Genomic DNA, 15,585 nt, shown 5'->3' with positions numbered 1-15,585 from the left:
TTTTTTTTTTTTAAAGATTTTATTTATTTATTTGAGAGAGAGAATGAGAGAGAGAGAGCAGGAGAGTGGGGAGGGTCAGAGGGAGAAGCAGACTCCCTGCCGAGCAGGGAGCCCGATGCGGGACTCGATCCTGGGACTCCAGGATCATGACCTGAGCTGAAGGCAGTCGCTTAACCAACTGAGCCACCCAGGCGCCCTGAACTGCCTAATTATTAAGAGACAGATATTCATTATTCTGAAGGCACTTACTATACTGACATATGAGTTGTTACATTATTATGAGTAATGGTGTCTCAAGGTGAACAAAGAGACCTGGGTTTGGGATTTCAACAGCACCAAGAGAAACGACACACAAATATCCCTAAGATGGCACAACTTTCACTTATTTATCCCCTTCAACAACCTAAGTGGCAAATGAGGAAAAGAATGGAAAGGGTAAAAAAGATAATACCTCCCAGGTCCAGGGATTAGTCAGTCTGTGCTCAGCCCTGACCCGTGTGTCTAGTAACTTGTTTATGGATGACTTCATAATGAACTGGAGTTGCCTTATGATTAATGTGTGGCGGGTCCGCTACCAGTTCAACACACTGCTGGAACACATGTGCTATAAAGATACACATAATATATCCTAAAAAAGAAAAATTAAATACCTGCCTTGTCATCTCTATTTGTACCATTTATAATTTATATTTGATTTATAGGATTCATTTTTAAATGCTTTATACTTTCTATTATTCTTTGCATCGGAGTTCTGGATATGTGCATTCACAATAAACTATCATCAGTTCATTTATATTATTGCCTTGACCTCTAGTACACTGCATATAATACATACATATGGAAGCTGGGGTCATGATTTAAAATGCATAAAATAGGGGCGCCTGGGTGGCTCAGTCGTTAAACCTCTGCTTTTGGCTCAGGTCATGATCCCAGAGTCCTGGGATCGAGCCCCGCATCAGGCTGTCTGCTCAGTGGCAAGCCTGCTTCTCCCTCTCCCACTCCCCCTGCTTGTGTTCCCTCTCTTGCTGTGTCTCTCTGTCAAATAAATAAAATCTTTGAAAAAAAAAAAGTGCATAAAATATTCCTTTCCACTCTTCTGTGACCCTCTTGAAAATACTTTGTAGAAAAACACAAAAAGAAAATTAACTTATAATAGCAAGGAGATTGGGAGGAAGTAATCACTGGAGTAATTTTAATATATTTGTAAAAGAAGAAAAGTGAATTAAAGTTGGTTTATAGGCAAAGCTGAGGGATGGAAGAAAGAGCCCATGCAGCAACTCTTTCAAGCAGAATCCTAGTTATAAGCATGTCCTAGAAGTGAGAAGAGGAACAAAAAGTGGTCATTAGTGGAAGGTCTTTCTGAATGACAGTTATATCAGTTTCCACACCTTCTCTCCTCTATTCCATACCCCTATTAATTACTAGATTCTCTGGTAGACGGAGTTTCATTCTCAGAAGGAAAACCAGAGGATTCTTCTTTTTTTTTTTTTTTTTAAAGATTTTATTTATTTATTTGTGAGAGAGAATGAGAGACAGAGAGCACGAGAGGGAGGAGGGTCAGAGGGAGAAGCAGACTCCCCGCTGAGCAGGGAGCCCGATGCGGGACTCAATCCCGGGACTCCAGGATCATGACCTGAGCTGAAGGCAGTCGCTTAACCAACTGAGCCACCCAGGCGCCCTGGAGGATTCTTCTTTAATGGCTTCTAATGTGGGTATTGGTACCCTCAGAGAACCAACCTCAGAGCACCTTAGGGGTGCTCAGTCTCATGTTATGCTCCAGACATATGCACTCTTTGAGGTGATCTTCCAGAGAGGATATAACTCAACCCACACAGGGACATAACTCAACCCACACAACAGTAGGGGAGGGAATCCTTATCCATTTTCCAGAATAATAATGCTCTGCTTCATTAATAATATGAGTAATCAAGAATCAATAGAAATGATAGATAAATAAATAAATAATAGATAAAAAGACCAGAACAAAAAGAACAAATAAATTCAAAGCGAAAAACAGATTATTTAAGAAATAGAGGAATCTAGGATGTATTTTAGTCATAAGAACAGAATATAATGTAAAGGGAACACCGAGAATAAGAAAAAGCTATCAGCAACTAAATACTGATTGGCAAAATAAATTTAGCTCAGTAAGGAGAATACATAGAAAACCCTCAATATCCACAATGTAAGAACATTAGAATGGCATTTTCACAGGGATGGGGATTTTTATCTGTTTTGTTTACTGCCACATCCTCAGTTCCTAAAACAATGCCTAGAAATTACAGACACTTGATTATATATATACATATATATATATACACATATATACATATATATATACATACACACACACATGCTGAATAAGTGAACAAATGAATGAATTGTGCAAAAACACACTCTGTAGGGGAAGATAAAATAAATGCAGAACTCATTCCTGGAAATAAACAAACACACATTCAAAAAAGGAGAACAGAAAAGTCATAGGTGAGTAAAGTATTAATGAAGTATGGAGTTACAATTTCCAAAAAGTGAAAAACACAAATCTGCATATTAAGAGAGTAAGAGTAATGAAAAAGACTCACATATAGAGACATTCTCCAGGTATTTACTATTATCACAGGTAAGTAAAAGAATTTATATCCTCCAGAAAGAAAAATTAAATTAGCTGTAATACATGTAAATTATGCCGTAGGCTCAGATCTCCTGCTTCAATCTCTACATGTTCCTACCTCTACAAAAGGAGAAGAATGGGTTTCCAAACTTTTGACAGCACAAAATTAATAACAATACAATATTATTAACTAAACTACAAACTTAATTTCAATTTCACCAGTCTTTCCATTAATGTCCTTTCTCTGCCTCAGGATCCAATCCAGGATCCCACATTGCATTTAGTTGTCATGTCTCCATAGTCTCCTTCAATTTGTGATAGTTCAGAGTCTTTCCTTATTTTTCATGAACTTGACATTCTTTTAACGGTTTTATTTATTTGAGAGTGCAGCAATGGGGGTGGGGTGGGAGGGGCAGATGGAGAAGTAGATGCCCCACTGAGCAGAGAGCCTGATGTGGGGCTCAGTCCCAGGACCCTGAGAGCATGATCTGAGCCAAAGGCAGACCCTTAACTGAGCCACCCAGATGCCCCTGACCTTGACATTTTTGAAGAGTACTGGCCAGTTATTTTGTGGAATGTCCCTTAATTTTTGTTTGTCTGATGTTTTTGCATGACTAGATGTTATGTATCTTTCACTACAGAAGTAATGGTCTAGAAACAAATTCACACATGTAAACTCATCTGGCTTATTACAAAAACAACACTGTAGTGCTGTGGGGAAAGGAGAATCTTTTCAATATATTTTGTTGGGTCAGCTTAATAAATATATGGAAGAAAATGAGCCTTAGTCCTTTCTTTATAAAGATAAAATAATGACACATTTGGAAGGAAATACAGGATGAATTTAGGTACTATTTTCAAAACATAGGACACAAAAGAAATAAGTAGGAAAGATAATTTGAATTATATTAAAGAATCCCTGATTTTAATGAACTTAATGGTACCAAAAGACACTCTTAAGAAGATGAAAAGACAAGCCACAGGGTAGAAAAAAGTGTTTAAATCATCATATCCAGAATACGTAAAAATTGCTGCAAACTGGTAAGTCAAACAACTCGATGGGCAAAAGTTTGGAACAGTTATTTTTCAAAAGGGCATAATCAAATGACAATAAACATGAATGAAAAGTGTTTGGACAATGAAAATTTATTTATTTTATTTTATTTATTTATTTTTTTTAAAGATTTTATTTATTTATTTGAGAGTGAGAATGAGAGAGCATGAGAGGGGGAGGGTCAGAGGGAGAAGCAGACTCCCTGCCGAGCAAGGAGCCCGATGCGGGACTCGATCCCGGGACTCCAGGATCATGACCTGAGCCGAAGGCAGTCGCTTAACCGACTGAGCCACCCAGGCGCCCCTGGACAATGAAAATTTAAACCACAATATGATACAAAAGCATACCTACCATGAAAAAGACATACAATATCAAGTTTGGGGGAAGAAAAATGGCCTATGGACAGGAATTGTCTCTTCTACATCTTGATTTCCTTCCATTAGTATTTAGCACAGTTATCTTGCAGATAGCAGCCACAGTAGGCATTTGGAAGTTGAATTTTAGAAAACAGCAACTCCTGCCAAGTTTGGTAAATTAGAACATATAATTTCTGGGTCATAGCAGTTGACGTCACACACTGGAGATACTCTTATTTGACGAAGTAGAGGATGAGTCAGGCCTATTAACCCTAAATCCCAACAGTGGTGAGGACTGTTAATGCATCTGTGATAAAGGACATTAGAGATGATGCATCAGGTTAAGTTACATACTGAAGAGATCCTGCTGAACCAGTTTAAGAATCCTGACTTCAGATGTGGCCTAAGCATATGCTAACAGATGGAAAATAAGGGAGTCAAACACATCAAAAGAAACAGAGAGAGAGAGAGAGAGAGAGAGAGTGTGTGTGTGTGTGTGTGTGTGTGTGTGTGTGTAAACAGAAAATCTACTAACTAGTACCCTGGACATCAGAATCATGGAATTGGGGGAAAAACCTACATCCTCACCACAAATAGGCTAATCTTCTATAGTTTCATCAATTCAACTCTATCACTTATAACTACCTATGCAACCCTGGACCAGTAAATTAATCTCTGTGCCTCAGTTTCTTCACTTAAAAGAGAAGAAATAATTATACTTACCTCATAAAATTGTTGGGAGTGTTAAATGGGAGAATAAAATTGATAGCACATATGAAGTACTTGGAGGAATATTTGGAATACTGTAAAGGCCCAGTAAATACGCCTAAGACCAGAGATAACAGTTGAAACAATGAGAGGAAAAGAGAGGGGTGGCAAAGAGGGGATGGGGAGAAGAAAAGACAGTAGAGGAGCAGAGATAGGCTTTTGGGGGCGGGGGGCAGGGATATACATGTTATTAGATTGCCAGAGAAGAGGGTACAGTGAAGGAAACAAATATGGTTTGATGATAACATAAAAGAATTGAGATAAGGCAGGCCCCAAAAGTAAGGGGAGAACAATTTCTGAAGGAGCAAATAGTTGACTGGTTTTGAATAGATATACATGTTCATACCAAGTGACTTACTGTGATAGTCCTAATAAATTGGGAAATTCTTTCTCTTTTAATAATACTCTGTTTTGAATGATGGACAATTTTCCAGAATAAGAAATGATAAATATGTCATATCTTCTGGTGAGTCACACTGGATGTGTCATAAAGGAGCATTACTTTGGTCTACTGTCCAAATCCACTTCTCAGGATTATGGAAGTTCAATATGGAATAGGTAGAGCCTTAAAGCTCATAGAATAGCAATTTGCTATTGACTCATTATAGCTTCTGCAGCATCTCTGGTCATTATACCAGTGATCTCCAGCTGTGATTACAGTTTTTTACAGCTGGTTGACTCATTGAGTAGGAGTCTTCCTTTCAATAACAGGGTTTGTAAGCTTGTCCCAGAGTACCAGTGCCCACTTCCTGCTCAATACAAGTGGTTCTGGAAGATGAACTTTCCATTACTTATACCATTCATGTTTGTAGTGAAGATGTCATATATTTTGTTGCTAATTTGGGGACATCATTTCACAGATGAACATCTGAATCACACTTGATGAGTCTGAATCATACAAGTCTTTCCCCCAAATAACATGCCATAATTAGTTAAATGACTTTATATAATTCAGATTTAAAATATTGTTAAAAAATGAATAGTAATAATAAGACTTCATGTTGCACAGGCAGGGCTGATAATAGAGCTTAAAACATTTTTATGAATATAGTAAAATAATCAAAGTACAAATTATAAAGAAGCAGAGGGGGCAAAGTACTCACAGTCCTATCAATTACAAGTATATCTAGTTAGCACTTGGCATATTTGCTTTTTAATTTTTTGTATACAATTATTTTAAGTACCTAAGATCATGCTGTATTTGATATTTTTTTATTTTTTAACATTGTATTTTCCCTGTATTAAAAAAACCTGTCCATTGTAAATACATAATTTTAATGACTATATAATATTTAATTCGTTGGTACACTTTTCAATTATTTACTGAATGCATGTTATAGCTTATTGACATTATTCCTGCTCCATCAATGAGCTAACATTATAGCATACTTATTCTCTCTGTTGTTAATCATTCATATTCTTTGCCCTTTTATTTTTGTGGCACTTAAGTGTTTTTATTACCATAATCTCTCTATACCTAATCTTGGCTTTATATTCCTTTTTTATAGCTACCATTAATTGATCTTTTCTTTTTTCTTAAGTTTAACAAAACTTTATTTTATTCATATTTTTCTAAAAAGATGAAATCGACTTTATTTAATGATTTCACTGTTAGTACTGAAAAAATTTTTTTTTCTGATTCTTTTACTTCTGTTTTAATCTATTTCTTTCCACTGGTACTTTTTTGTTTTTTTTTTAATTTGTTTTTTGTGTTTTTTTTTTCCCCAGTTAATTCATGAATTCAATATGTAGGTTTTTAACAAGAGAAATGGTATTACAATGATTTCAAAACGTACTAAGATGCAATTTTATAAGTGTTCCAAGGACTCACCAAAAATGAATATTTTGTCATATTTGCTATAGACACATTATTTATTTTTAAAGAAATAAATAGCTAAATATCACTAGCATTCTTTTACTCTCCCACCTTCCTCAGAGTAAGCCACTACTAATGTCAATGTGTATCATTTCCATCAACATTTTTTTAGTTACAACAAATGTATGTGATTATAAATGATATATAGTGATATGCTCTTTTTTGAAATTTATATGTAGTATCATCTGTATTTTTGCCAATAGTCCCTTGTGCTTAGTACTATGTTTTTGTGATGCAGTCATGTCGATGCATATAAATGTAGTTTATTCATTTGAATCAGAGTTTCTCAACCTCAGCATTACTGATATTTTGGGTCAGATAATTCTTTGTTGTGGGGCTGTCCTATACATTCTAGGATGTTTGGAAGCACCCCTAGCCTCTCTATCCACTGAAAAGATGCTCACCCTTATTGGTAACCATAGCAATGCAGAATCCTTCCATCTAGAGCTGTAACAACTAAAAATATCTCTAGACGTTGCCAAATGTCCCCGGAGGGCAAATTCATCCCTGGTTGAGAACCACCGATTTAAACTACTATATCACATTACAGGAAAAGATTTATTCACTCCACTTGATAATTAGCTTGCTTGCAATTTTCAGTGTTGCAAACAATGCAGCAAAAAACAACACAGTGCTTGTCTCCTGTGCAGTTATGCTAGAATTTCCCAGGGCACATCCCTACCAGTGGATTTGCTAGAAAGTAAAAAATGAATATCCGAGTTTAAAAGATACACCAATAACTTGAAAATAATTAAAGCAATCACCAGTAATGTACACATTCCATGTTTCTCTCTATCTTTGCCATTTTTTTAAAAGATTTTATTTATTTGTCAGAAAGAGAGAGAGAGCACAAGCAGGGGCAGGCAGAGGGAGAAGCAGGCTCCCCGCTGAGCATGGAGCTTAACGCGGGACTCGATCCCAGGACCCTGGGATCATGACCTGGGCCGAAGGCAGCCGCTCAACCGACTGAACCACCCAGGCGCCTCTCTTTGCCATTGTTTTATTAGAATTCAAAAATTCTTATCAGTCTTTTATGTACAATAGTAACTTCCTGTTCTATGAATTGCTTACTCATACCCCGTGTCATTTCCAAATCAGGTTTTATTTTTTTCAATTCAGTGTAGAATTTCTTTACCCTAGAAACAAGCTTTCTGTTTTCTCAGTCTGTACCTTAGTTGTGAATGCTGTTCTACAATGAAAAATACAGTCAAAATTTCCAGCTTTCATTTTTGGGATTGTACTTTACGTATTTGATTTTAAAAATCCTAAAGCCACAGAAATTTTTATTAAATGTTAAAACCATGTTTTCTCTCATTTTGGTTTCTGATTCATTTGAATTCACTCTTAATAGATTATTGAGATGTAAATTGAAATACACAACAGACTGTTCATATTTATCATGTACAATTGATCATTTTGATACATGTATAGTAATGGGAAACCATTACTGAATTTAAGATAATGAACAGATCGTTCATCCTCAAGTGTTCCTGTGTATTTTTTTAATCCTGTCCTCCCTCTTCTTTTTAATACCATCCTTTTCCATCTCTAGGCATCCACTAATAAGCTTTTTGTTGCTAAAGATTAATTTGCATTTTCTGGAATTTTATGTAAATGGAAGCATACGGTATATGTTGTTATTTATCTGCCTCCTTTCATGCATCATAATTACTCTGAGATTCATGTATGCTGAGGAACATATCAACAATTAATTCTTTAGTCTTAGGTATTTTCCTATTGTAAAGATATATCACAATTTGTTTATCCATTCACCTGGTGATTTTAATTATTAAAAATAAAGTTCTTATATACCTTCATGTATAAGTCTTAAACAGCCATACTCTTTCATTTCTCTAGAAGTACAATGGCTGAGGTAAGTACACATATAACTTTGTAAAAAACTATCAAATCATTTCCCAAGTGATTGTGCTGTTTCACAGTCACATGAGAGATCATGTTGCCCCACATTTTTGCCACTCATTGGTTTGGTCAGTGTTTTAAATTTAAGCTATTTATAAAGAGATCATTAGAAGGCTCAGACATTTACATTTTTCTGTTTTTCTAATTTTCTAATATAGATGGCAAAAAATTAATTTTATATTTGAGCATATACGCTGCATCCTAAGAATTAAAATATATCTCTGTTATGTTGATATGCATCTACTTAGCTCTTAAAATCCTTTAGACTTTCTCCAATTTCATATTATGCTGAAATGATAATATATAAGTAATGTATTTTGTTTAACATTTGAAGCGAGTTAAATATACAGATGCTCTTACTAATCTGAAATAACTGCAGAGGTGAAAACTTAGAAAAAGATATTGTGAAAAAATCATCATAACCATGCTAAAAAATATGATTGTATTTCTAAATTTTCCTTTTACCTGTTATATTAGACAAATGTCTGGCCTCTTTGGACCCTTTCCGGAAATTAAAGATGTGTACTCTTTTTTAATGCACTGGTATAAAAATATTTTCTTTATACTTTTACCTATACCCTGAAATTGGGTCTATTTTTTGAAGTTTATTCTTATTACACAGGTTTAGTAAATGTAAACCACAATATCTGTCTTATCCATATTAGTTTCAATTATTAATTAGGGATACAAGTTGACAAATTTTAAAGCCAAATGGAAAATATTTTCATGAATACTGATTGCTGCATGAGTTTAAATATTAATAGTTCCATTTTCTTTACATTACCTGAACTATGATGTATCAGGAGATACAACCTTGGGGAACAGTAACACTGAGTAGCTAAAAACTAAGCAGGAGCCAAAATGTTGACAATACCGCAAACGAGAGAGAGAGAGAGAGAGAGGGAGAGAGAGAGAGAGAAGGTGCTTCCTGTGCTTTTGTTGGCAGGTGGTCATAGGTTACCTTTGTAAAGCAAGTATTCTCTGGAATATAGGCAAATCAAAACCAATTTTAAAAACCTGAAACCTGGGGCGCCTGCGGGGCTCAGTCAATTAAGCAGCCAATTTCCGCTTGGGTCATGATCTCAGAGTGGTGAGAAGGAGCCCCGCATCAGGCTCCGAGCTCAGCTGGGAGTCTGCTTGAGATTCTCTCCCTCTCCTTTTGCCCCTCTCCCTGCTTGTGTGCTCTCTCTCCCAAATAAATTAAAAAATCCTTAAAAATAAATAAATAAATAAATACCTGAAACCAACATATGTATTTCATGAGTAAGACAATGAAATCCATTGTTTTTATATTACAAATGGACTACTACATTTTAGCATTTCATTTTAAATCACAAAATTATAGCTATCTTTTTAGAATAATAACTTACATTTTTCCTTCTTCTGTTTCAAAACCTCAATTTCACCTTGTGAGTTGTTTTGCAAAAGTGCAGAGATAGTAGCTTATAATTAAGGTAGAGAGCTGTGAAAGAAAGTTTTGGGAATCAGATTGTATGCTATTATTGTTAGCAGCTTCAGAGTAGGTACTATTATGGTATGATTACACAACTTTTCTTTCATTTGCTCTTTTATTTCTCCCAAAATAGCTTTAAGGAATGATGGTGACAGTGATTTCTTTGAGGCATGAAAAAGCAAGGTATAAAGCCAGAGGGGTCTCTTCCAACCTTAGTCAGCTACTTTAAAGAACTTTTCTGTAAATACCTGCTTACAATTCAGTATCTGCTTCTGTCTCATTGGCTACCCCTATTTGTAAAGGAAGCTTGGAAATGTAGGTTTTAAATGCATGCATATATTAAAAAACAAAGAGTTGTAATTCTAAGGAGGAAGTGAAAGAAATATTTGGTTAGCAACTAGTGTTATCTGGCACAATAAAATAGAAGACCATCAGTGAGGATAATTAATGAGCTATATGAAATGTTAATACAGGATTGTCTTCAAATTGGAGAGTGATGCAAATATTGTGAGACAAGTTTTCATCTCTTTCTCAATCAAGTGAATGATATATAAAAAGAGAACTATTTACTTGCAATGTTTAACTTATCGTAGTCACAGCATGAAAAGGAAATGTTGCTAGTAAAAGAATTTAGGTTACATTCTCTCAAACTTCTTTCGAAAGTTAAATTTGATTATTCTGAGAGGTGGATAACATTGTTGTCTTCTTCTGTTACCTCCTCTTTGAAATTCCTGTTTGGGATCCAAAACTCATCTCCTTCAGCTGTCTCATTTGCTCCCTTGTGTCCCTGAAAGCATCAGTAAGTGATGACCAGGAGAAAGAAAATGCCCAGTATCAAACCTAGTAGAGGAATATTTGAAAGAGGAATTACAATCTACCAACAGTGTGTTGTGTAATTTATGATTTTGTAAAGAGATATAAATTATTCATATCTAAGCTATTTACAAATTCTTCAGTTGATTATGGCATAGAATGTGGCTGCTTTTAATAATTTAGTAAAAAAAAAAAAAAAAATCACATCATTCTCCAAACCTTTAAATCTGTAACTAAAAATCAGGATAGACTTAGGAGGCCACCTTAACCACGGAAAGGTTTAAAATTACTCCACTGGTTATACAAAAAGGAAAATGAAATGGTTAGAAAATGACAAACATGAGAATATAAAAAATATGGCATGTAAGCAAGTTCAAGCATATATTTACAAGCACATATTTTCATTATGTGAGGGCAATTTTTTAAAAAGAGAATGAATATAGTTATGCTTCATATAGAAGGTATTCTGGACTACCGTGTAGCAGAAATTCATTCCTACTAAGAACAACTAAAAAGCCAGATAAAATGCAAAACTATCCTTTCAAAGATATGGAAAGCTGCTGCAGTAACAAGGACTAGAAAGGCCAAAATTCAGGAGGGAAAACTGCAGAGAAGTGAGTTCTTCAGTGTTATCTACTGAAATTCAACACTGGCATAGTCTATGACTCAGTCATTTTACTACTACATGTACAATTCCAATGTATATACATACATACACAAGAGATAAGTGCCTGAATATTCCCAGCAGCACTATTTATACCAGGCAAAATCTGGAAATACTCATTAACAGTAAAATAAGTATATTCACATAATGGAATATTGTAAAGCAATAAAAATAAATCACAATATAAATGGTAAGTCTCACAAACATCCCATTGAGGAAAAAAAAAAAAGCCTGACATAAAAGAATACACACAGTATGATTCTAATTATAAAGAAAAATTCACAAGTCTGATCTATGATAATAGAAACAGGATAGTGAAAACATTTCAGGAAAGAGAGGGAGTAGTAAGTGAGAGGAGGCATGTCAGGGTGCTTTTTGGATATTGATAGAGTTCTATTTCTTAATCTTATTGGTAGTAACATGCGTGCATTTATTTTGTCACCTTTTATGATTTTTCACTTTATGTGTACTATGCTTTAATAAAAATAAAATGATAATAAAGTGATTTTTTAAAGTAAAAAAGGAATCTGAATTTAGAATTTTATATTCAGCTATATTTTTATTCAAATGTTAGTGTATCATAAAAATATTTAGAGGTATATGAAGACCCACATTGAAAACTCTTTTGGAGGAAGTTTTCATGCAGGAAGAGAAACAGACTCTGGAGATACCATTAAGAAATTTTGAGTGATAAAATGTCTTGGTAAAGTTTATTATTCTACCATACCAAATAAGTGAATAAGCAAATAAACAAAACTAAGACCAAATAAAAGAAATAAAGAGAAAATATACTCTCTTTATTTATATAGTGATAAATTATAATTATAGACATTATACATATGAGGCTTTGGAGACCAAAAATACATGGAAGTGAGTAAAGGATATTTCTTATTAGGGAGATGACAGAGTTATCAATAATTCTAAAGAAATAATGGTGAGTAAATAAATATGAGCATGTTAAAGACAGCCAACATAAAGTAAAAATAGCATTAATTAATCATTAAACCAACAGAAAATAACTTTATTCAATAGAAATCAGAAAAGGGGAAAAAAAAGAATAAGAATGTACACAAAATATAAGGTAAGATCATATAAAAAGTACCAATATCACACTACTAAAATATATATAAAAAGGTTAAACTCACCAATTAAAATACTGTCCATGAATGAATGAAATCAAACTCTAAAAATATGTTGTTCATATGACACATAGAAAGTTTTAAAATAAAGCAATCTTAGTGCCATAAAACATAGGTGGTACAAACATAAATAACAAAAATGAACTTACATACTATAAAAAAGCAGATAAATAAGCTGACAGATCAAAAAACAGACACAATCAGTACAGATGAATGGAATATACATATTTGTATTGGTGTGTGTATATACATATGTACATATGGATATATACATACATATATATACATATATATGAATAGATGAATATATGTACACATGTATAGTGAAATCAGGACCATAAAGATCCTAGAAGAAAATAGGAGAATATTTTCATAAACTAAAGGTAGGCAAGGATTTCTTAGACATTTCTAACAAAAAGCACTAACAATAAAAGGAAAAATTTGATAAACTAGACTTTATCAAAATTAGAATATTTTGCTTTTCAAAGGACACTACAAATGACATAAAAAGGCAAGTCATAGACTGGAAAAAAACATTTACAAAACCTATATCTCACGAAGGACTTTTACCTACAGCATGTAAAAAACAACCTCTCAAAATGAGCAAGAAATTTGAATAGACCCTTCACAAAGGAAAATATATAAATTATCAGCAAGCACTTGAAAAGGCACTGTCAGGAAGCATAAATTAAAATCTCAGTAGTCATGATCTCCTCTTCCCCAAATACTGTTCTTGCCTCAGTCCACTCCAGTATGGAATCCAACCCCACCACTCACTGAAAATGCTCTTGTTAAAATAATCAGTGTTTCCAAAGTGCTTGTTTCCCTGTGACCATACTTTTCTTTTCAGCAGAATTCCAAGTTGTTCACTCCTTCCAACTTGAAACATTTTCTCCTCTTAGCTCTTCTTTTTATAATATCAACCCAGACTTCACTGAAGTGAGAAATCATGTAGCCAACTGCTTACTTGACACTTTCACTCATGTATCTCCTAGACAGCCCACACTGAAATGGCCCAAGGCAGAAATCCTGATTCTCTCTTCCCTATCCAATTTTCCTATCTCTGTTGATAAGCCAACTCTCCACCCAGTTGCTCAAGCAGAAAAGAATAATCCTTGATTGCTTCTTTTTAAAAAAAGCATCACCCACACCCATTTCATCAGCAAATTCTATAGGTTTAGCCTTCACAAACAGACGGCTGACTGGTTTTCTCAGTTTTCCGTAAAAGCATCCCAGTTCTGCCCACAGTTATTTTTGCCTGGGCTATTGAATATCTTCCTAGCTGTCTTCTTGCTGTCCCTTTTGCCTCTCTGTAGTCCACTCTTCAAGCAGCTACTGGGAGTGATCATTAAAATCTGAATTACTTCTTGTCCCTCTTTTTCCTTAGACCTTTCTCATGCCTTTTACCAATGACTATACTGCCCCTGGGATGAAGTCCAAGCTCCTTAATATAACCTGTAAGTGTCAAAACAGTTCAATTCCTGAATATTTCTCCTCTTCTTCAACTTCCATTCTTGCTCATCTCTTATCCTCTCATCCTCACTTAATATGCTCTAGCTATCCTGGTCTCTTTCTCTTTTTCTACTTCTAAAACACAAATAAATGTTGTTCTAAGCTAAGCAGTCGCTTACTTGGTCTCCCCTCTATCTGGAATCCTCTAACCTTACCGTTTAATGCAGGGCTAGTTCCTTCTAGCATTTTAGTCTCAGCTTTCCTAATCAACGAATCTATAGAGATTCTCATCTCTCTTTTTCAGATTCAAATTTATTTTCTTGAGATCACTTATGAGTAAATTGTAATATTCATTTAACTGTTTTTTATTGTTTACCACTCTACCCCTGAATGCATGAGAATGTAAGCAAAATAAGAATACAGATTTTGCTATTTTTATTCACCAGTGCATTCCATGTCAAAAATATGTGTCCGGTAAATGCTAAGTAAATTAGTACATGGAAATTATCTTCAAAACCATCATTCCAAATATAAGATTTTCATTATTTAGCTACTTCTCTGCAACCCAGTGTGAGCAAAGATGTAAATGAAGAATAAAGATTATAGAGCAAAAATATAAATTAAAACCTAACTGCCTGAAATTAAAATAGCTCAGATTTAACACAGGGAAGATGGAAATGAAAATAATGACATTTTACTACCTTCGGCTCAGGTCATGATCTCAGGGTCCTGGAACTGAGCCCAGCGTTGGGCTCCCTGCTTAGCAGGGAGTCTGCTTCTCCCTCTCCCTTTGCCCCTCCCCCTGCTCCAGCTCTCTGTCTCTCTCAAATAAATAAAAAAGATCTTCAAAAAAAAGAGAGAAAATAATGACATTTTAGTTTATTTGGGAGAGCTTGAAATAGAAATGTAATCTGACCTCTAATATTTTTGTCCTATAGTTTGGGTATACATTTTGTCTAATTAGTTGTATTAACAGGAAACTAAAATTTGGATGCTGATTCTAGAAATTTATATGTAAGGGAGATAAATTAAGTTTGGGCAGTATTTCAAGCTGCTAAAGAAAAGCTATTTGTAAGCATATTATTTAGGCTCTCAAAGTTAGTAGACAATGAATCTCAGACTCGTTCCAGGGATGAACATTGAGAAAGGGTATTTTCAAAAAAAACCCTGCCTTTCTATTTTGCTACAAGGAATGAAAAACGTGTATGTACTTTGTAATACTTATCGGGAGGTCTAATATTTAAGAGAGAAAGCCACTCATGCAAGTGGGCTAAGTAACCATGGAATTATGAGTTATTCCATATGTTTCAAAGGCATCAGATGCAATTATTGATATGCAAAGACTGAGAAGATATTTTTTTTATTCTTATGTTAATCCCCATACATTACATCATTAGTTTTAGATGTAGTGTTCCATGATTCATTGTTTGTGCATACCACCCAGTGCTCCATGCAGAATGTGCCCTCAATACCCATCAC

The sequence above is a fragment of the Leptonychotes weddellii genome, chromosome 7 (assembly GCF_054177405.1).
Source record: "Leptonychotes weddellii isolate Sample4059 chromosome 7, ASM5417740v2, whole genome shotgun sequence".
NCBI lineage: Eukaryota > Metazoa > Chordata > Mammalia > Carnivora > Phocidae > Leptonychotes > Leptonychotes weddellii.
Note: the sequence above shows the minus strand (reverse complement) of the source record.